This window comes from Rhodnius prolixus, unplaced genomic scaffold (assembly GCF_049639745.1).
Source record: "Rhodnius prolixus isolate KJV_2025 unplaced genomic scaffold, Rpr scaffold_6, whole genome shotgun sequence".
NCBI lineage: Eukaryota > Metazoa > Arthropoda > Insecta > Hemiptera > Reduviidae > Rhodnius > Rhodnius prolixus.
Genome location: NW_027411634.1, coordinates 35,642,513 through 35,666,474, shown reverse-complemented (window position 1 = coordinate 35,666,474; position 23,962 = coordinate 35,642,513). Strand labels below are relative to the sequence as shown.

Genomic DNA, 23,962 nt, shown 5'->3' with positions numbered 1-23,962 from the left:
GATATAAAATACACAACTCGTCATAGTCCAGTGCACATAAAAAATATCAAAGCTCAATCAAAATAATTGTTAGTGAAAAAAAACTTTATACATTAAGTTTCTATCAAAAAATAAAAGGAACGTAAAAGTAGAGGAAGAAAAGAAAAAAAAGTATCTCTATTCAGTAATTCAGTCACCGTGCCCTCTTATTTGAAATTTGAAATTAACCTTACATAGTTCTAGAATACCGAACTCTCCAAAACTCTCTTCTTCTAGAAATATGTACAAATGAAATTTATTTAATATTTTTAAATCAATGTTTTATAAAATAAGTCAGGCAAATTCTTTGTTGGAATGAGACATTAAACATCATCTGGCATGTTTCATCTGGCATATGTATCTGTTTATAAACACTTATCATTAGAGAATTTTTCAAAAACTTGAAAAATATATAATTATACTTAGTTAAAAAATAAAAAAAGCATCAACAGAACAGTTAATCAAAGAATTAAGCGTGCGAACATTAAACAGTCCACTGATACTCTTAAATTATTAGAATAATAACACTTTGTTTATAAAAATATGTTATATTTTGTAAAAGTATATTCTGAAAAAAAAAGGTTTTGCCCCCGCACGTTTCCAATCGATACTTTTTGTTTGAAAATGTAAATATTTTATTAAGTTTTTGAAAAATTGTTTATCGATGTCAATTATGCATAATATTTGTATTAATTTTCAGGCATCTCTGCTCTAAGATAACCTTACCTTTTACCTTCTCAAACTGGTCCAACAACACCACGATGTCGTGACAGATGAATTACGAGAGTGAATGCTTTCTGGAAGTACTTCTTTCAAGAAGAAAATGAATAGATATGTAACTTGAATCACTAACACATTGGATTAAGTTGACATCAGCCAGATTAGGCATCATTTAGGTGATATGCCAGTAATGGAAACAATATTTGTAAGTACGATAAACACCAACATTAATAAATAAATTGAATTAAAAGTATTTCGTAGCAATTTGTAGTTTGCTTCTTATGTATACATATCTTAACCTCAAGTTAAACCAGTATTCTGAACGAAATAACCCAGTTTAATCTTCAGTGGGTAAGCCTTTTCGTCTAAATTTATTTCTTTTGAACCCACAGGGAAAAACTTCCTATTGTTCGAATAAATAACATCTTCCTTTTCAAAGACTATTTATCGTGATGAAGAATTCAAACTCTACCTGTGCCAGAACTTGTTCATGATTTTAAGTATTATTTCTGTTAGTTTACTGCATAGTACGGTTTTTAAATGTTTGGTTTTTTATTTAATGAAAGATATTATGGGGTGCGTTTGAGTTTTGCCTCTTTCTCTTGAGAATAATGTTCTGTGTTTTAACACTTGCATTTCATTAATTTATATAATGCCTATTTTTTAGTATTTAACTGTTTTTTCCTTTTAGTTAACTTTGAGTCTTTTTCATTTTGTTAATCGCCTTGCAAAAATAATTGCTACACTTATATTTTTATTAATATAATTAATATATATTTAGTAATTTTAACATACAGTATACCATACATTATTTTAAAAAAGTACTGTACCAAGATAAGATTAAATCCTTCTTTTTGCATTTCGAAACAATCTAAAAGTTGGCTCTAATTTTAAATTACATTAGATTCCTTGGGGGTTTGCTAGTCTGCCTACTCCAGCTCTGAATTGATTATCCTTCTGTTATAATGACAGCAAAAATAATTTGCAGCTCTGCCTAGGAGAAGTTACGTGTTGTTGTTTATCTGTGCTTACTCGTACCAAGAAATCACACATCTTGTCTCCTAACTCTTCAACTATCTTGGAGTCGTCCGTGAACTAAGAGTCGCACGTTTAAAGTAATTATTCAATTATTAATGTTTTTAATACTTTAAAGAGAACAAATGCCTAAATAAATGCACAAACATTCAAGCAGACGGCTTTATAATTGCTTTATTCATTTTGGCTGTGCATATATTTAATTTCTAAATAAAATAATAATAATAATAATAATAATAATTTCACAGTCAAAGTTTTTAAAAAAGTGATTGTGGTTGTACCCTAAATGATAGAATAATTTTAAAATAAAAATGTATTTACTTCCCAAACAAAACCAGCAATGTAACATCATTTAATTTATAGGCACTAAATTCTTAATTAACTTCTAAGTACTTTTAGCTCTGGTTTTGCAAGCATCATTGAAGCATTAGGTGTACCTTCCCATAATTCAAGTGCCTCAGGCTGACCTGGATTATATCAGTCAAAATAGGCCATTCTCAGACTAATTGTACTTCATATTTCAACTTCTTTATGAGATACTCTACTTTTAACAACTGTATGTTTAATTTAACTAATACTGTAGGAATTGCAAATATTGAAGTAAGGTTCCACCACTCTAATATAAGGTTAAGATTAGAGTCGTTAGTTAATTAATATTAAATGAATATTATATTTGTTGTATTTATAAACTTCCAACCATCCAACTAATCAAAATGAACTTTAAAATTTGTTTTTATTGATAATCAAGTTACATTTTACAATATTTACAGATTTACTAAAATGGCAAAAGTGAAAAATGTTTTCTGAAGATTTTTGGGAAATCCAAAATAGTCTGAAGTTGAAATTTCATGATAGCGATTAAGCGTAAGTTTTACAGTTGTGTTTTCTATTGTCTAGCTTCCATACTAATAATATATTTGAATTTTCTATGTATAAGTTAAATGCCATGTTTTTAAAATAGAAAAATTAGTAAGACCTTAGCTAGAAGTAGTTTGAAATCTGAAGAAATTATGGCATTCGTCGACTAAAGACTTGCCATTTATTTTCCATCAGTCAGATTTGATACAGTAATTTATTTAAGTGAATAGAATGAAATTCCATCAGTTATTTATAATTCATTAAAAAATGATAATAAGTAGATTTAGAAGCATAAATGATACAATTGTTATAAAATTTGAATAAAAACTCAAACTTTTTCTACGTTTCTGAACAGGTGAAATTACGAGCTGAATTGTGAATGAAATGTTGAGTACTTGCTGATTTGTCTGCCTGTTGATTATCCTTATGTCTACCCTTATCTTAACTAGTTAACTGTATGAATGAATAAATATTTATTTCTATAAATACATACATAAAATAAATAGAGAAGTATAATGTATAATACATTTTAACCTTCATATTGTTATATCACTTGTTGAGGAACGAGTAAGGTTAAGTGAGTAGGATAGGAATGCAGGGAAAAAAGGAGAGGAAATAGTGTAGAGAGTTAGAGGAGTATCTGTTTTATTCTTTGTGTCTGTATGTTATAGAAGGATCGTAGGAGGCTATGTCGCCGCAGAGTGGATTAGGATGGCAGTCTACGATGGAAAGGAGTTTGAGCAGACGATTTTTGGATATAGGAGTGTACGGGGATAATGGACGCAGTCTCGTGAAGTGAGTCAATTCTAGTGCGTCGTGGAGAGTCAGTTGCGAGTCTCGGAAATTTGTTTTGCGTTGTCTGAAGTTTCTTGATGTTACTACCACAAGTCAGGCTCCAGGCGGAGCAGGCGTAGCGCAACATCGGCAGTTAACTGTAAGTTTTTGTTAAGGCGATTAGTGGATAAGTTAATTTTTGTATGTTTTGATAAAATTACGGATGGCTTCGGAGTTCAGCCATAGCTTGCATTGTCATGATTTAGTTTGGAGCACTGGAAACTAGGACCACAAGAAGGAGATAATCTACATATTAATATTGGCAAAATATGTGGAGATATTGAAGACCATTATTACACCCAACATGTCACCTATGTCACAAAATTACTTCGTGACATCAACTGATAAATATATATTGTCAGGGCATTGACAGAGGATTCTATATTATTTTACTCTAGTAGGCGTAGGTATAATTTCTCCATCAATTAATTGGCCCATTTATCTTGCTTGTTTAATTAATAAAATATGATCAGAACCCATTCATACTAAATTATTAATAATATATAATAATAATATGTGTTATTTGCCTAAAGAAAAATACATCTTGTGGCAAGGAGACTGTCCTGCAAATGTACATTTTACAAAAATTAAGTCTAAATTATTAATAGATTTTAATTGATATTCTCCCAATAATTCTCATGCGAACTTATTAAAGTAACAATTTCTTACCATTGAAACCCATTCCAATATGATCTTTATTATCTTCACCTTGAGAACTGTAAGTTTTCTGTATAAAATTAACTTCTATTTATTTTCAGGGGCAAAACAAGTTGAACACATTCATGGACTCCGACGGGGCATTAAACACTACGAGGAAGTTTGTGTTAAAATACACAAATCTTTTATGAGCAACGGATTTTGCTCTCCATCCACTCAATCTTCAGTCTTAATGAACTAACATTTAAAGAAAAAAAATGTATGGAATATTGAATACTGTATACCAGGGGTGAGCAACCTTTTTAATCAATGGGCCAATTTAAATTTTAATTTTTTTTTGCGGGCCGCACATAGATTAACTCTTACTAATAATTTACGAAACGTCCGTATTGCATGTTTGAACAAGTCACCGACAAGTGTGTATCTCGTCACAAAAAAATCGCGCAGACGCGGCGCGTTCGTATTGCATGTTTAAAAACGTCGTCGACAAGTAACTCGCCATAAAAAAATATTTCGGTTTAGTAGGTACTACCATTTTATTATAATTAATTTTATAACAATATATTGATGGGAGAAAGTCGATAAAATAAATTCATTTTTAGAAATGCTTGGCGGGCCGCGTGTTTCTCATCCCTGCTGTATACTATTGTAAATAAAACAAACTGTTTTTTTAAAAAAAAGCTTCTTCATTAAAATAATTCTTCCCTTCAATTACAACAGCGTTCCATGCAAAATATATAACTTATGAATTACAATAAATACAGTCGCTTTGCAATAATTCCATTCGCAGATCAATAGTAAGTCACCAACAGGACGAACTCCTCTGAAATCAGAATAATTATGAGAATTGAGGACACACAAACAATAAGTGAGGTTTTTATTTATTTATTTATGTGACTTTTTCAGGAGTTTCTGAAGTAATTCTGTTATCTTCTAATGTTAACCACAGACAACTAAAGCCCACATTTTCAAATGTCCTCATGAATGATAGAATGGAACCAGAAACTAACAAGAAAATAATTGATTTTTTAAAGATTTTTCCGGCAACAGCAAAAATACTCTAATAAAAATTCAACACTAATGAGAGTAATTACTTAATATCCAGACATCCTTTAGGGGGCAACGGTTTTTGTCTCTTATATGTCCTATATGCTCACGTTTATCTAGTAAAAGAAATTGATATTTTAATAATAATAATAACAAACAACATCTTTTTTCAAGAAATGTTTCACCATTAACATAATTCTTGATTCCTGCAGCACGTGATGAATCGCACTGCAAAAAAATTCCCTTTGCAAAAATAAAAACATTGTTTTCATTATGTTTCCAAAGGTCGCCACTGGAGCGCTCTGCAAATTGGAAAAAACTAACAACCTTAAAACATGGTCAAAATATCAAGCTTTGTATTAGGATACAAACCTGCGTAGGAGCTCTTTTTGTTTACATTTATTTTTTCTTTATAGTTAATTTTATTTAAATATTAAACGTATACATATAATAATAAAATTATTTGTATTCTTTAAATATAGGCTTTTTAAAATTCAATATTGTTACAGTATTGTGAATTTAAAACAATTAATAGGTTATAAGTCAGAAATAGAGCTGCACACATGTATGTAAAAAGAATTAAATGAATCTATTACAGGCCATAATTTCCTCAGGAACTATAGTGGAATCATAAATATTAGAAAGAATTTAAAAGATTATGATAATGCTCAGAGTTTACTGAAAATATAATTTACAAATTATCAGACACAAGGTAATACTTTATTCTGTTTGTTTTTCTTATTATTTGAAAATAGAAATGTGCATATTAAACAAAGTATTGCCCTAAATAAATAATTAACGATCCCAAAAGCCGAAAAGATATGGCTTTGAGTTCAATTTTTCAAGGGAACTCAGCTACGATGGATTCTTGTGGCTTGAACAAGACAGATTTCAGATATATATGTAAGAGCAAGGATCTTTTTACATAAAAATAACAACCAAAGCCAGAATTGTCCTGAAATGTTGAACAGTTTTCTTCTCTTTCTCATACTCTATTTTTCTATCATCTTGCCTAAAAGATCTTGTTAAAAAATCATTTTTCTAAACTTAAGCGTTCTTTTTTAGACCGATCAAATCCACAAATTGGATGATATGGGATTGTTCCTTAGTAAACTATGAGGATTTCCAAATCTTCCAACAATCTCTGGTCGGAATCCATCTTGTTCTTTAAATTCCTCTTAAATTTAAAGTTTAAGATGATTTTCAACTTGGAGTAGGACTTTTATGACATGAATTGTTAAATCAAGATTGATATAAGCTAACTTGGGCTTAGCTGTTTAAATTGAAAGGAATTTACCAGAAAAGTATTCAATTATGTGGTTCAAGCATTCACAAGGTATTGAAGACTGTCCCTTATATTCGACTGCAATTTACATAGTGATTAAAAAAAGGCTTCTACACAGTTCTGTTCTTGGGCAAGTCAGTTATTTGGATATCTTGTAAATTAAGTCTTGTAAAGTTAAATAATTAATTATAATCTAATATATTACTTGTTGCTCTGTAAATGGTTTTTTAAGCTATATTTTGTAACTGTTTAGTGTTTTTAATAATTAATAATGAATTATCTCTAGCTAAATTTTTTTTTTTTAAATTGTACTTCCTTTACTAATTTAAATTGTAAATAGCTAACTTCATCTGAGACACTTTACATCTTCTAAGCTTTTAATTTTATAAGGTTCAGGTGGGATACAATTTTAAAGAAAGTAATATCCAATATCTAATCATATATTAAAAAGAGAAAATGAATATTACAATGACAAGAATAATACAAAAGAAAACTCCTTTGAATAAGTGTTTCTTAGTGGTAGAATCTAGTACTCTAAATCCCGCTTCATCGCAGACTCCAACTTCTATATTATCGGCTGCCATTTGACCTGCAAATCCTTCCCTCAATGTTAGATTAGTTGAATGTACAGCATCATCTAGTTCCAATGTCTCGGAATGGCTGTAACATTCAATCATGAGACTTTGTGATATTGTAGATAAGAAACCACCATTAGTACTGCAGTTTTCTCAGAGGATTAAAAAGATGGTATCTGTCTCATTCACACCCTCTTCTCTCTTAAGAAGAAGTTTTTATTAAAATTCACCGACTTTTTAATAGCAGTGGATGTTGTTATATCAATTCTATTTACATTCTATAAAGAAAAAGAAACAGTGGAATAAAAATTACTATTTGGCATTGAAAAAATAATATACCAGCTTCTCAGTTTAAGAATAGTGTCCTATTCTCAAGTATCTTAAGAATATAGTATTATCTGATGAGGCTAATCTCCAGAAACTGCAGCCGAATGAGACTTCACCATTTTCTCGTTTAATTGAAGAAACCTCAAATTTTTTTAACATCCAAGAATTATTCCAGCAGTCATGTTGCGATCTCCTCCGGTCTCGAAGTGGAGAAGATCTCGTACACAAACTAACCATTATTGCACTGCAAAACATGGCATGAACTAGGGTCCTCCTTTCTCTGTAGCTCTGAAAATAAAAACACCATCTTGAGAGTATATTTTCCACCAAGAGACTGTAATTTTCCGGGCATATTCTTATTAATAATTGTAAAGTGCGAAAATTTGGGAAGGTTGACAGTGCAGGATGATCTCTTTGATCTTACTTCACTTATGTCAAAAAAAACTTAAGTCAAAATCATAAATCTAACAAATTAATCTGTTTTGGATGATGGGTGAAAGCCCAAAACCGGGCTAGGATACAATTAGCTAATTAGCAATCTTGTTTCGCAGGAAAAAATAGAAGAAGTCAAAACTTGTTTTAAATTGTAAATTACCATTGTGAAATTGGGAACTGATGTGAAAAAACAGGCAATCTATCTTACCCTCGGAATATTGGATGATTCACAAAAAAAATTAAAAAAGCGAAACGAACTCTGCAAACAATATAAAAAATTACGACAAATTTTAGTGATTGTCTTCTTCATAGATTTTTAAAATCAATCAAAATAGAGGTTGGATGTAAAATTTATCTTTCTACTCAGTATTTCCTTATATTTTGATGACAATGCTTTTCAATAAACTAGTCAATGAATTTTGTAATGAACAATTCTTAAGAGGTAAACTTGGCCAAATCCTTCCTTCAGAGATAGAACAGCAGGATCACATGATTACATAAGTACTAGGTGTTAGAGAAGAAAATTGTAATAGTCCGATGAACTAACTCTCACAATCAGCTGGTAGCTTTTATCCATTTCACATGGTTTCGATATCTGTGATTTCATTTTATCCATTTTCACGTTAATTAAAAAATTTTTTGTTCTACTGATAATCAGTTATTTGAGAAAATAAAAAACATTTACTTGATTTTATAATATGTAGGTAACTAATTTTATCTGTTGAGGTCCTATTATTTGAACTTTTGAGTTTGTAACTTCTATACTAATGATAAGTAGCGATGGTACTTTGTAACATCCTAGCATTTTTCCAACAGTCATTTTCCCACATTTTTGTTTACAGTTTCTAAACCTATGAAAAAGATTGCGTGCTATAAAATAAAGAATATTTGGAAAATAATAATAATCTTCTTCAAAACTTAATTCTATACTTCTCCAAGTGATCAGTTTCACCCTACAATCAGCTTTAATTTCATTCCGTATAATTTGTAACATAATATAATTTAATATAATATAATTATAAACTTCATTATAGTGCTCTGCTTCATAATAATTCTTTACTATTCTAATAGTTTTCTAAGCCTAATAAGCAACAGTTCATCACACTGGAATAATGTTTGTGTACTATCATCCCATCCACTGATCAATAGTGAAACACCAAACGGAAAACTACTCTGAAATCAAAATTAAGAAGCAAGTAATTAAGAAAGCAAGGATACATAAAAATAAGTTAATTTGTTTTCAATATTGCTCTTTTCTATGGCCATTGAAGCCCTTCATCAGAATTTTTTGAAGGCGATTCCGTTATCTTCTAATGTTACAAACTATTGAAATCTACTCGAAACATTCTGATAATAAATGAAACCAGAAACAAACATGAAAATGATTGATATTTTAAAAGATTTTTCCGGCAACTTATTTATAAGCATAAACCTTAATAATTATATTGAAGCATTAGCACTGCTTCAATTCACCACAATGGGAAGAAACAAGAAGCAGAATTCATATTTTTCTGGAGATGAAGAGGGACCACACTCAGGAAAATCATCCCCAGAAAAATATTAATCATCTATCAATTGAAAAATGAATAAATAAATGCTTCTCACTTTGAGAAAAAGTGGATTATATAAGTGTTAGAAGACTATATTATCAAATTAGAAAATGATGCCATTCCATAGAAACTCATTCTCATTAGTTAAACTTCAAGAATATTAAAACAACTTTAAGGATTTAAATATTAGTTTACTGCTTACTATGATTGAATATAATCTCGCACAACTAATGCCATTTATTGCAATTGTGGGCACACAGGTATCCTTTCTCCATAAATTAATTGATATCACTGCCATTTTTCTAGTTTGTTTAACCAACTAAAGATGATCAGAGCACACATCTACAAAATTATCAATACATTTGAAATAATTGAAATTATCCCATTATTTCTTAAATCGAACTTATTATAACAATTACTTACCACTATAATCTACATCTTTCCAATGCGATCGCATATAATGTACATCTATCGAATAGCTCTCCATACTAAATTGATTTATATTTATTTTCAGAGGCAAAAACATATCCTCACAAAGACGGGCGAAAGTTAACAAAAGTGAATATTTAACACTTCAACGTAGTTTGCAATACAATATTAAATATTATCAACTCCAAAAACACATCTTAGTAACGAACAAAATAATGAATAAGTGTGACTGGAGTAATGTTGGTTCGCCAATATCCTATCCTCTTGTCCTGTTCGTTGAAGTATAATGAGTTAACTTCAGAGTTGAATTTAAAATTGCGAAGGTCTGAAGTATAGAAGCAAGTATTTCAATAGTAACTTCTTGTTATGCCATTCAGGAATAAACATCTGCAATATCAGTTTGTTATGTTCATTAGTAACGCCCTATTAGATCTTAGAACCACCAGAAAAGTGAATAATCATGAATACTTATGATGACGATGAACTTCAATTAACTGATCAATGAATTTTTTTATGTACGTTTCTCATCAGTTAAGCTTTATAGAATATTAAGTAATTAAACATTTCTAACAGCGTACGCCAGCTGAGAATACTATTGCATAAAAACAGCCACCTTTTGACATTAGTTGAGGCTAATATTTCCTAACATAAATTAATTTATATTTGATTACAATTAAATAGAATATATATAGAATTTATATTAAAATTACAAAATAATTAAGAGAAGCGCATTTCGCACTCCATTGCCACAAATAATAATAAACCCAATATTATTTCAAGAAATTTTTTCCAATTAGTTCTTCTCTATTGCCATAGTTTTCAAGCAAAGTGTGCAACAAATGGATACCTCTCGAATAAAGTCGGTTTGCAATCAACCAATCTAATAATCAATAGTGAAACACCAAAAGGAAGAACTCCTCTGAAATCAGAATAATTAAGTAAGTAAGTAAACTTACAAGAAATCATATTTTTAACGATTTTTCCGCCGACGGCAAAAACACTCTCTTAATTTAAGGCCTAAGGAATTAGTAAACAATTGTAAGAGATTTATTTATACGCATAAACCTTTTTGAATGTCTAAAATTAATAATAAATGAATGCTTCTCAGTTCGAGAAAAGTGAGCTATATTTCAGTTGGAAGAATATGATTATCAGATTAGAAGAAGAGGTCATTAACAAGCAATAGCATCCAAAACAGACCACAAATCTGGTAGGACCGTAGGAGATATGCACCTGGAAGAACACACTGTAATAAAGTCGGTTCGCCATAAAACCCTTCCGCACATCAATAGTTAGACACCCACAGGAGGATCCTCTGAAGTGATAATAATTTAAAAACATAAGGATTCACATGAAATAAAGAGAGATTTTTTGTAAATAGTATATGTGGGTATAGTATAGTATATAGATAGAAAATATGTGGGTTAACTTACATTTAGAAGACTGTATTATCAGATTAGAAAATGAGGCCATTACCTAATTAATAACTTCAGCCAAAAAAATGCGTCAAAACTTTTTCTAGGCCCAGTAGGAGTATTCTCCTATTTTTATAATATCCTAAGATTATTTCACCAATCCTTTTTCGTTCTCCTCAGGCCTTAAACTTCCAAAGGTATCATATCGTAAACTAACGATTCAGGCACGATCAAACATTGTGAGAAAAGTCAATAGTATCACCTTTCTCCAAGGTACTGGAAAAAAAAAATTCCACCCTGAGAAAGATGTGTATGCCAAGTAAAGGTATAATGGCTAGATGAACCATTGTGAAGGAATTTAGCTTATTTCATAAGTACGTGTACATTGTTACTATAATTACAAATATATTTCATTTATATTCATTACCATTGTATAATTTAGAGGTACATATGCATAATAATAGTTGAAACCTGAGTTTAATGTGGCTCATTTCTCCTTATCCACAAACTTTTACAACGACGGGCCGGCCTTCCCTGTCAGCAAATTACTCCATGCCATTAACCGTTGAATGCATCATTGTTCGGGTATTGCAGTGATTCAATGAAAGTGTTAGCAGGATTAATTAACTGACACCGAATAGAGCTAAAAAAAAAAAAAAAATCAACACTGAATGGAACTTGTGTTAAAATCCACAAAATCCTCTAGGAGCAAGTGGATTTGTCTTAGATATGCCCTGCATCCACACTCTGTCCAGTAAAAGAATAATAATATTTTAATAATAATAAATCTTTCTTCAAGGAAATTTTTACCATCACAGAATTCTTCACTGTCGTTGCTTTCCAAGCAAAATAAGCACCTGACATACAAGATTAAAATAAAATTGGTTTGTTAACATTCTATCCAAAAACAAAAGTAACAATCATAGTACGAATAAGTTGCTGTTTCATAAATTACTATCTAAATCTTTGCAAAAGAGAAAGATTTTGTTTGAATTAAGGTATACAAAAATCGCCACCAGAGTACACTGCTAACTGGTAAAATTCCTAAAAAAAACACCTTAAAAAATGTCGTAATATCAATTTTGATATTTAGAAGTGGGTAGTATTTTTTGTTTACGATTATGTTCGCTAATTAGGAATTTGCAAAACAAAAGGTTACAAAAAGTTATGTATGTTTCCAAAAATCGCCACTGGAGCGCTCTGCAAACTGGAAAAAAGCTTTTAACAACCTAAAACATGGTTAAAATATCAAGTTTTGTATTAGGATACAAACCAGCGTAGGAGCTCTTTTTGTTTACATCCATTTTTTCATTATTTTTAATTTTATTTAAATATTTAATATATACCTACGTATAAGAATTTGTATTCCTTAAATATAGGCTTTCTTAAATGCTATTTAGTGAAAATAATGTAATTGTATGTAAAATTTAGTAAAATTATGGTGAATTTTAATCAATTTAAAAGCTAAACGTCAGAAAGAGAACTGCCCACAGTTTATCATTTTTTGCACCTAAAAAGAATAAAATGTATTTATTTCACGCCATCATTTTTTAGAAACGATAAAGTTAAAAAAGGGTATCATAAAGCCCATAGATTTACTATACACATAGTTTACAAGAGGCAGACACATGGTAATAAATCTTTAATTTGTTTTACTTTTAATTTAGAAGATAAAGAAGTGTATAGTAAAAAAGATAGTTCACAAAATAAAAAATTAGTGATCCGAACTTTAAACAATTAAAAAGATATGGTTTTCGCATCTTATTTTCCAATTGAATGCAGTACACTTAGGGAAATTAGTATAGTCTTTTTCTCCACTCTCACTTTTAGGTTCAGATTTGAAAAACCTTTCGCAAAAAGGAAATTAATTATTAAAATCCCTTCTAATTCAATATATATATGTATAATCAAGCTGAGGATTGCATGAGGTCTTTTACCATCAACGTTTCCTAAACAGTGAGTACCTGCAGCTAATGTACTTACCAATTTATTTCAGAATCAAAGGTAAGATTTCAAAATCTACTTTTTGGAAAGAATTTACTAGAACTTACTGCCATATTTTACTTAAAAAGAACCATTATTGTATTTATATATTCTGTAAAAAGATCCCTATTTTTCAAGAAATATTGAACAGTTCTTTTCATCTTTCTCTCTATTTTCACTATCAATTTACCTTAAGAACGTGGTTAAAAAATCATTAAGTTAGTGCTTTCTTCTTTTAATTGATCCAATCCTCAGTTAGAGAAGGAAGGCGGATATGGGATCTCTCCATAGTATACTGTAAGGATTTCCAAATAATTCCAAACAATCTCTGGATGCAAGGTATCAATCTTGGGCTAGAAATTCCACTTATTATACAAAGTTTAGCATAATCTACAACTTAGGGTAGGAATTTTTCTTAGGACAAGTATTGGTAAGTCAAGATTAATGAGTCAATGAGCCAACATATGATATACTGTTAAAATAGAGTAGAATAGTTGTAAAAAGTTAGGAATCATGTACTCTATATAATCAAAAAATATTGGGGACTGTCTCTTTCTATTCGACTGCACTTAATATGATGTTAAAAAGAAATATCTACATAGTTCTACTCTTAGTCAAGTTATATTTAACTCTTGTAAAGTTAAATAATTTATTAATTCCCAAAATCAGCATTGAAAATTCTACAGCTTTTATTAAATGTACAATATCTGATCAATTTCAGCATGATATCAATAGTTGTATTACTACGTTATCTAATGAATTACATGTTGTTCTGTAAATGTTTTTTAAGTTATATTTTGTAACTCTTCAATGTTTTAAGAATTAATAATATTTAATCTCTAGATGAAATTTATTGTTTAAAATTATATTTGCTTTATAAATTCAGATTATAATAAGCTAACTTTACCTATGCATAGAAGAACAATTCAACTAATCACTGTTAATCAGAGAAACAAATTAAATACAGACAATCTTAATCTTAGTATTTTGTTCCAAATTTAAACTCAATTTCCCTCTGCGGAGTTTCTTCGTGTTAGGATCTAGTGCTCTAAATCCGTTTCATCGCAGACTCCATGCAACCTGCAAATGCTTCCTTCAGTGTTAGATTACTTCAACGTACAGCATCATGTAGTACCAATGTTCTGGTCAGTAATTATCTGGAACATTCAATTAGGAGAGTTAACGACTTTATAATAATGGAGATGGTAATGATGATGAGAAACACCATACAATATTGGCTATTCCCTTACATGATTAAATGGTTGGTGTCTTTCTCATTCACTCTCTCTGTTCCCTCTATCACTCTCTCTCAAAACAAAACAAAAAAAATCTAACATTTTTGAAGAGCAGCTGATTGGCTGTTACATCAATTCAATCTACATGTCTATAAAGAAAAAACTATGGAATAGAACTTACTACTCACCACTGAAAAGATAATATACCTGCTTTTCAGTTTGAGAATAGTGCATTGCATTATAGTCAGAATATTACATTATCAGATTAGGACATCAGATAAGGGATCTGACCAGAAACTGCAGCCGAACCATACATCAGAATTTTCTAGATCTGGTACTAGAATTTCACAATTTTTTCAACATCCTAGGATTTTTCTAGCAGTCCTTTATGCGATCTTCTCTTGTCTTGATGAATAGAAGATCTCGTACACAAACTAACGATTGTAGCACAACTAAACATGGTATGAAAAGCTTATAGCTTCTCCTTTCTCAATGGCACTGAAAAAAAAAATAAATAATTGAGACGCCTGTGTCCTAGACAAAAAAAGAATGGCTAGATGAATTGGACTGGGGTTAAAATACTGAAAGCATATTTTGCTTTTACAACTCTAAAAACACGTTTATCCCACTGAAAAAAAAAGAACAACTAATAAATAGGTGGGATACTTAGTACCATTTGCCACTAGCACAAATAATAATAATAAACCAACTTCTTTCAAGATTTTTTCCCAATTAATATAATTTTTCTTCAGTGCTGAACACTACAAGCAAAATATGCACCTCATGGACCAACATCCCATCTGCAATAGTGAGATCACCAAAAGAATGTACTGAGAATAATTCTGAAAATTAAGGATTCACATGAAATATACTTTTTTTTTAATTGTTACTTTTTCCTTGGTATGTTGATGCCCTTTAAAGGAGCTTCTGAATGTGATTCTGTTAACTTCAACATAAACTCTCTCAAAAGTTCCTGATGAAAGCATAGCAATTCTCAGACAAAACTTTGAAGTGGTTTATCTATTAGAAAACTATTTTACTTTACAGTTACCTTCTCCTTCAGGGGTTCCTCAAGTTCCAGTTTTTTTAGCATCTTTTATATTCCATTTACATAATCTGTCCCCTGTATGAATTAGAACAGGGTATAATATAATTTAATTTAGATTTGTGCTCTATTGGTGCGTGAGCCAAACAAAATAATATTACGTTTAATATTTCTAAAACCAAAACCATGATTGTTGTTATGTGCCAGATATGTCAACAACATAGATTATAGTTAGATTATTATTCCACTTTGAAAATTACTGCAAAACCCTATTCCATGCGTAATATCCACAAAATGCACAGATACCAAAATCACAAACCACCGAAAAATAATCATGTAAGTGACCTTTCTTACTAAATTTTAAAAACGTTGAATCAACTAAAATACAATAAAACCATTCTGCCTATTTCAAAAGGAAACAGTTGGTCTCAACATTAATATTTCCTCACCTAGATTCACACTTCATTGGTACATAAAGTGCAGAGTGGAATTTAAAATTCTCTCAATCCCTATGTCAGTTTTATATTGAATATAAGAAGGAAAGAACATATTACTCCTCACTAATGTTAATGATCTCTAATTTTAAACTTACAAAATTTTAAATACATGCACCATTAAAATATATTAAAAACATTATGCCTATTTCATTAAGAAAGCAATTGGTCGCAAACTTAATATTTCTATACCTTGATTATTATTCGTTGGTGTAAAATTATTTTAATGTAGAGCTGAATTTAAAATTCCAAAGGTTTCGTAATTCATATGTCCGTTCCATTTTGAACGCAAGGAGAGATGAACATATTATCCCTCACTTAATATTTCTTGATTCTCTAAGTGAGGTACGAAGCAAGTATTTGCATGGTAACTTCTCTTGTAATGTTCTTCAAGAATAAACACCTGCAATATTTATTTCATATGATCATTAGTAAGGCCTTAATAGACTTTAGAAAAACCAGGGCAGTTCATAAATCTACACTTCTCCATTCAAAACAATAAGTAGCTAATTTCTAATTCACTCCTTTTTAATCAAGAACTATTTATCTTCATCTTTATCAGTTTAGCATACTCTTGCATAAAAAACAGCCACCTTTAGTTGATACTGGCGTTTTCTTCCATAAATTAATTTATATCCCTATGATATTTTACTTGCTCTTTTTAAGCAATGAACGATATGAACGATAATAAGGACCCATACCTTTGAAATTATTCATAGATTTCGATTAAAATTACATAGTCTTGCAAAATTATTTTTAATTCAATCATTTCTTACCAATAAAATCATTCCAATATGATGTGTTGTTACCAGTTATTGTTGAAGCAAGTTCTTCGTAAAAATTAAATTTTTACTTATTTTCAGGGGCAAAAACATTCTATACACAAACCCGGACACGAAGAACGTTCAAAAAAACATTACCACTAAAAGGAAGTTTGTTGAAATCCAAAACCCATTATTAATGGCGCATTTTGCACTCCATAGACACAAATAGTAATAATAAAACCAACATTATTTCAAGAAACCTTTTCCAATTAGTTCTTCTCTATTGCCATAGTTTTCAAGTAAATTTTGCATCAAATGGATCCCTCTCTTATGTAGTCAGTTTGCAATCAACTAATCTACTAATCAATACTGAAAATCCAAGAGGAAGAACTCGTCTGAAATCAGAATAATTAAGACAGTAAGGATTCACGAAAATATCGACAAATTTTAGTTGAAATTCTCCCAAAAATTCACAAATCGAACTTATTATAACAAATTCTTACCACTAAGGACCATTCCAAAGCCAATATATACTATCTCCAACTTGCTTAAAAGTAAATTTTCCACAAAAAGAAAACAATATTATATTTAATATTTCTAAAACCAAAGCCATAATTGTTGGAAGTGCTAGATATGTCAACAATATATTTTGTCAATTCCATTTTGAAAGTTTCGGCTAATCCCTATTCCATTACGTAATATTCTCAAAATCCTTGGGTGTCACAATCATAAACTATCGTGGAATAGTTTATGTTTAATAATCATGTTAATTACCTTTAATTTTAAAAACTAACAAAATTTTAAAAACATTTTGCCTATTTACTAAGAAAACAGTAGGTCTAACTTTAATATTTCCTTACCTTGATTACTATTCGTTGGTGAATAATTATTTTACTGCAGAGCTTAATTTAAAGTGGCGACGGTCTCTTACTTCCTATGTCTGTTCTATTGTAATTGTAAGAAGGGATGAATATATTATTCTTCATTTCATTGGCTATGTGTGAAGTATAGAAGCAAGAATTTCCTTGCTAACTTCTTGTAAAATGATCTTCAGGAATAAACACCTGTAATATTTATTTCCAAAGTTCATTAGTAAGACTCAATTAGATTTTAGAAATACCAGAGCAGTTAATATTTAATTCTATACTTCTCCAGATCAGTTTCACTTCACAATCACCTTTAATTTCATTCCTTACATTTTGTATCAATTGAATGTTACTTATACTTAGTAGAGACAAGTGCAATCCTTGTAATAACGAAGCATTTCAGTTAAATGATAAATTTCGTGATATTCGGTACTCAACAGTTTATCTACTTAAAATATTAAAGAAATTCTTAATATTTGTATATATTTTAACTGCATACACTATTTGATTATACTCTCAGCATAAATATAACCACCTTTACCATAAGTTGTGACGTGCACATCTTTTCACCATAACCTAATTTATATACTCTTCCAATTTTTTGCTCTTTTAGTCAAAGAACTATATATAATCTGCATCCATACCTACAAAACTGTGGGCTGATATTAATTAAAATTCTTACATTAATCGTCTTGCAAAATTATTTAGAAAATAGCAATGACTTACCACTCTATAAGCTATTCCAAAATGATCCATTGTTATCTTCACCTTTAATTGTATACAAAAAACTTGATTGTATTTCGGGTACTGATTCTGTTATCTTCTAATGTTAACCACAGACAACTGAAACCCTCTCAAAATGTCCAGATGAATGATATAATGGAACCAGAAACTAACAAGGGTTTCTGGCTACAGCAACAAACTCTCATTAAAATTTAATACTAAAGAGAAGTTTGTGTTTAAAACCACAGGTCCTTTAGGAGCAGTGGTTTTTGTCTTTCATAGACTTTATATCTACAAGCCTATCTGGCGAAAATAAAATAATAATAGAATTTTAATAATAAATAAATAGTACTTTTTTTTCAAAGAAAGATTACCATTAGCATAAATCTTCATTTCTGCAGCTTTCAAAGCAAAATATGCACCTGATAAATCACACTGGAATTATGTCGCTTGGATATTATCATATCCGGAAATCAAAATTAAAAAAACTTTAAATAATAAAATAATGGCCTAAACAGATAATTGCTCCTACATAAAACACCAACCAAATACCTACAAAATAAAAAATTGTTTTCATTTATGTTGCCAATGGTCGCCACTGGAGTGCTCTGCAAAATGTAAAAACGTTTAAGGACCTAAAACATGGTCAAAATATCAAGTTTTGTATCAGGATACAAACCAGCGTAGGAACTCTTTTTGTTTACATTCATTTTTCTGTAATTGTTATTGTAATTGTTATATTTTATTTAAATATTTTACACTTATAATAATAAAATATTTAGTATATTCCTGACATATTTGTTATCTAACAACAGGTTGTGAGTTTAAAACAATTAATAGACTAAAAGTGTGAAAGGTAGCTGCCCCCTGTTTATCATTTTTTTATTTATTTATTTACAAAGTTTCTATTTCAGGTCATAATTTTCTTTAAAAATTATTTGGATTTATAATATTTAGAATGAATTTAAAAGAGTTTGATAAAGCACGGAGTTTTACCGTAAGTTTAATTAGAAGCTGCAAGACACAAGGTAATTCTTTAATTTTAAACTTTTAATTTTGAAAATAAGAACTAATTAAATCATTAAAAAAAGTAATGCGCTATATAAATAACTAATGATTTCCTGTTTTTTCATTTGAAACGATGCGGCTTGAAGTTCAATTTTCCATGGTTTTGGTTCACATTAAAGGAACTGGGAAATTAGTGTAAACATCTTTCATATCTCCACACTCATTTTTAGGGTTAGCTTATAAAATGTTCTTAGATAAAGGAAATCAATTATTAAAATCCTTACTAGTTCTATGGTAGGTAAATAATCTTTATTAAAGCATGTAAAATAAATAAATACATGAAGTGCCATTGGGCACATTCTATGGTAAAAGTGAAACTGTGGAATGCTTTGTGGTCTTTTTCTCTGAACTGTTTCTAAAGAATTCCTAAATTATCACATTATGATTAAAAGTAGATTTATATACTAAGGTGTGTTTTAGATTTCTTTTTAATGTGTTTCTCTTCTAAAGGTTATAATAGAGGTTATATCAGAAGTTGAGTATAGTGTATGTTATCATATTTTATAATATTTTAATAATTAAGATGGTACTTTTTGGTCTCGCATTTATGTTTGAAATGTTAATGTAACCGTAAAGTTTCAGATGAATACTCAGATTTCACTGGCAAACTGAGGATTTACATATATAAAATGCATGGTTATGCCTAGGTCTGAATCAAAGACCACAGAAAACAACTAGGTGTTTTTTTTTGTTTGTTTCAGATGTGACAGTGGTTCTGATCTTAAAAAAAAACCTGGTGATGTGTTTTAGTACTTGAACGACGTAATAAAGGAGTTTGAGAAAGTGAAAGAATGTTGAATGTTTCGATTTTCTCAAGAAACAGAGAGTTGAGCTCCAAACTAAGGTAACCTCATTAACACAAATCACAGTAAATTTATTTTTATTTTTTTGTTAATTTACACCAGGGCTAAATACTCTATTAGTAACAATTAAAATAGTGAGACCACTAACCGAGGGGAGAAGTTTTTCAGTGGTAACACTCCCTTAGTCATTTTCTTGATTATCTATTCTCCTCAGAAGAGAGCAAATCGCAAGGCCACAAAATCATTTTAATCGCAAAGACCCAATAAATGAACAGGAGTTTATCGGAAAGATTATAAATGAAATTCATCAGCTAAAGGTACGTCAGCAATTTTTTATTATACATGGTCTTGAAGAATCTCTTTTAAATACTCAGCAGAATATGACAGATGAAGCAATAATTTCAAATTTAATTCCTTTTCACATTAACGTGAGTGATTCTTGTGGCTTTTAAGAAAGTTTTCTAGAACCTGTCAAAGGGCCAGTATGTTTTTTCAAGAAAGCTATCAGGCTAGGAAAAAATATTAATCCAACTGGAGCCCGACCAGTTAAAATTATTACCGGTAGTGATGAAGATGGAATAATGCTGCTGAATGGTTTAATTAACGCAATCATGTGGGGAAATTTATTCATATCATTATCAAAAAACAGAACTCAAGTTTAAGAGAAGAGAGCCGAACTAAATTAATACTTGCTTCTGGTGAGACTGTAATCGGGATTCGTTGTGTGTGCGGTATACCAACAGTTGTTAGGCTCTCCAACTATCAAAAAACATCTCAAATGTAGATCAATTCAAAGAGAATCACTTTATTATCAAAAACAACTCTGTTATCTCCACACTCATTTATAGGTTTAGAATTCAAAATGTTTTTAGAAAATGGGAATAAATTATTAATATCCTTACTAGTTCTATGAAAAAAAGAAAAAATAAACCACATGATCTTTTGGAGTGTTTTACACTGAACGTTTCCTAAGGAATACATTAATGATCACATAATGATTAAAAGTAATAGGTTCTTGTGGCTTTTACAAGAGATATCAAGTACTGTCAAAGAGCAATTATGTTTTTTAAGAAAGTAACTACTTAAGACGGAACTACTCAATTTATATGTTTAAAAATAGGTCTTTCTATTTCTCTTGTAAGTTTAATAGATTGAAGACAAAATTCATTTCATTTAAAACAAATTATGATACTAATTAGAGAAATTGAATATATTTTACATGTTAAAGATTCAAACTCTTAATTTTTAGGAAATAATGTGAATATTTGGTGACAAAATAACATTTGCAGACTTCATAGCCATATTTTACTTGAAAAGAACTACTACATTCCTACTATATACGATATACTATCTTCTTCAAAAATGGTAAACAGTTTTCTCTATTTTCCTAATCACCTTATATATCTTAAGGATATCGTTAGAAATCATTAAACTTGTGCTTTCTTCTTTAGGTTGATCCAATCCTCTGATAGAGAAGAAAGGCGGAGATGGGATCGCGCCTTAGTAAAATACAAGGATTTCCAAATATTTCAAAAATCTCTGGTTGCAAGATATCCATCTGGTGTCATATATCCAGTATAAGGTTACCTAAGGCACAGCAATGCCACAATAATTCGGCACAGTAATTATTCTTAGTGATTCTAAAAGTGCACACCAAAAAATAAAACGTCCGGGCGATTGTGTTAGATCCTATATTTACAGAAATTAAAGTTTAAATTTAATTAAATTTTGGTAAACGCAAAAGAGAATGGATAGGTTGCATCTGGTGTGGCTGAATGGACATGCTGGGATAGTAGATAATGAGAAAGTTGATATGCTAGCGAAAAGAGCCATTTTGTCAGGGGAACATACTCCAGTGCTCAGTCCGCGAAAGTGCTTTGAGAAAACGTTGTTCTGACGCATGGCGAAAGCTGTAGCATCTGGATAAAGAAAATAAGAGTAAATATTACTGATTCACAGCCTAGGATCCTCAACAAGCCACGGTTTGTAGAAGCACTGGAGGGAGAAAGGCATTTTTACACAAAATAATGCGACTGAGGTTCAACCAAAATGTCACGAATCCACACCTGCATAAAATCAAGTTACTAGATAGTTCTGAATGTGATTGCGGTGCCCGGGAGGATGAGGACATTTCTAAACCTATCAATTGTGTTTACCAAAAGAGTTGCTATTTCTGTATTTATGGATCTAAAACATCGCCCAGACGTTTTTTTTTTGGTGTGCACTTTTAGAATCACTAATAAGAGTTACTATGCAGAATTACCGCTTTCCAAATCGCTACAGTTTCTACGGTAAATATTGAGACAATATTGGGAATCTTAACTTATCTCTTCTTTAGATGCAGCAGATATAACAGAAATAGAGACAGGTTTCTAAAGGGATTGGCAGCACATTTCCCATTAGCTCCAAAAGTATTTTAGCTATAATGCGCTACAAAGCATTTAAAAATTCGTTCGTGTGAATAAAATTATTTCTTATTTATTCACACAAACACTCCACTACACGACTAAATGCACTACTCTAAGCGAATAACATTTAACGAAGTGAGATTCACATACCATTGTATTGTTTTAGGAAGGAAAAGCCAGTATGCATCGATCAAGTTATTGAAGCTGCGAAGAAGAAAGTTGTGGAAGAGAGTCACTCTTACCTTGAGGCAGTCATGGAGAAGAGGGAAGTGAAAGAGCCTGCGATATTTCTCAACTCAGTTGAATATTGAAAAAGATAGAGCTGGTTTTTCCACCAAAATATTGTAAATTGAGGCATTAAAAGCCAACTGTAGCTGTGTATACCAACATTTTGGTTTTTTCCAGCCAACCAAAAAATATTGGTTAATGTGCAACAAAAAAACCATAAATAAATAACAAGTAATAGTATACTAATTTTTAATTAAATAAAACTGTAAGTGTGCTTATCATTTTTTAATTTAATGAGAAAAAGCTAATCTTAAAAAATTATAAAAGTGGTACTGTATTATTCAGCCAAATCAACATGATTGTCAATGAAATCACGTGTATGCTTAGAAATCTAATTAATTTTCATTTTTATAATAAAATTATTTGGGATTACAAAAAATATATTCAACTGTAGACGTCAACACTAGTTTCAGTTCAGCATTCTTTATTTATTTTTATAGAAAATAATTTTACATTAATTACTATAGCTTTTTTCAGTAATAATAAATCTTTTTGATATAAATCATACCTTTTTCTAGTAAACTGATTGCAAAACGGTTTTTTATGGTTGAAATTATGGTAGTAGTAAAAATGCTTCTTAAGCACGGCCGTTTAATTTTTTATTTATAGTATTATTGTGAAAAATGCATCTACATATAAGAAATAACTGATGAAAAATGTGTATCATTGAATAATATTTTTTTAGATTGAAAAAGCCGATACTGGAGCACTGCTGCAAAACTGTGTCATCAGATTTCTCTAAAATAAAAGAAATTTTAGAAACATCTATCAAAATGATTTCATTATAATTCAATTAGAATTGTACACTAATAAAAGAGAATAAAGAATTTATAACACTTATCTAATACCATTTCTATAAACATAACTATTAAACATTTGGCCATATATGTAAATAATAAAACATTGGAAAAATTAATAAAGCATAATTTTTCTATAAAAAGTAACAAGAAATAGCAAGCCAATGCATTCTAGCAGCAATCAGCTGAACTACGGTACAACATTAGTTTAAACTTTCGCCGCTAGAAAGCATGAGAATGTACTTTTCTAACTATTCGAAACCATCACAGCACCGCTAGCAAATAAAATTCTATTCTATTCAG

The 23,962-nt window shown here is 30.1% G+C and overlaps 2 long non-coding RNA genes across 20 annotated transcripts; one reads left to right on the top strand and one right to left on the bottom strand.

Moving 5' to 3' along the window:
* The first annotated feature begins 231 nt into the window (after nt 1-231).
* On the top strand, nt 232-8,483 carry LOC141461468 (uncharacterized). Of its 5 annotated transcripts, XR_012462889.1 has the most exons (8): nt 387-644; nt 719-943; nt 1,727-1,853; nt 2,544-2,637; nt 3,303-3,565; nt 4,224-4,990; nt 5,768-5,881; nt 6,235-6,589. It is a non-coding gene; the product is annotated as an uncharacterized lncRNA (long non-coding RNA). The 5 variants fall into 5 exon arrangements; XR_012462886.1 differs by adding an exon at nt 7,908-8,483 and having other exon boundaries at nt 232-644; nt 4,224-6,588; XR_012462888.1 differs by lacking the exon at nt 6,235-6,589 and adding an exon at nt 7,908-8,455 and having other exon boundaries at nt 364-644; nt 4,224-5,881.
* On the bottom strand, nt 6,879-18,874 carry LOC141461469 (uncharacterized). Of its 15 annotated transcripts, none has more exons than XR_012462903.1 (18): nt 18,299-18,874; nt 18,108-18,224; nt 17,854-18,017; nt 17,567-17,770; nt 16,967-17,101; nt 16,135-16,345; nt 15,455-15,526; nt 14,611-14,901; nt 14,076-14,325; nt 13,359-13,521; nt 11,657-11,828; nt 11,247-11,461; nt 10,239-10,689; nt 9,765-10,157; nt 9,544-9,683; nt 8,722-8,964; nt 8,477-8,642; nt 6,879-7,644 (listed from the first exon to the last, which is right to left on the bottom strand). It is a non-coding gene; the product is annotated as an uncharacterized lncRNA (long non-coding RNA). The 15 variants fall into 15 exon arrangements; XR_012462904.1 differs by having other exon boundaries at nt 10,239-10,412; XR_012462893.1 differs by having other exon boundaries at nt 10,239-11,461; nt 18,299-18,598; nt 18,670-18,874.
* Between the last annotated feature and the right edge of the window lie 5,088 nt (nt 18,875-23,962).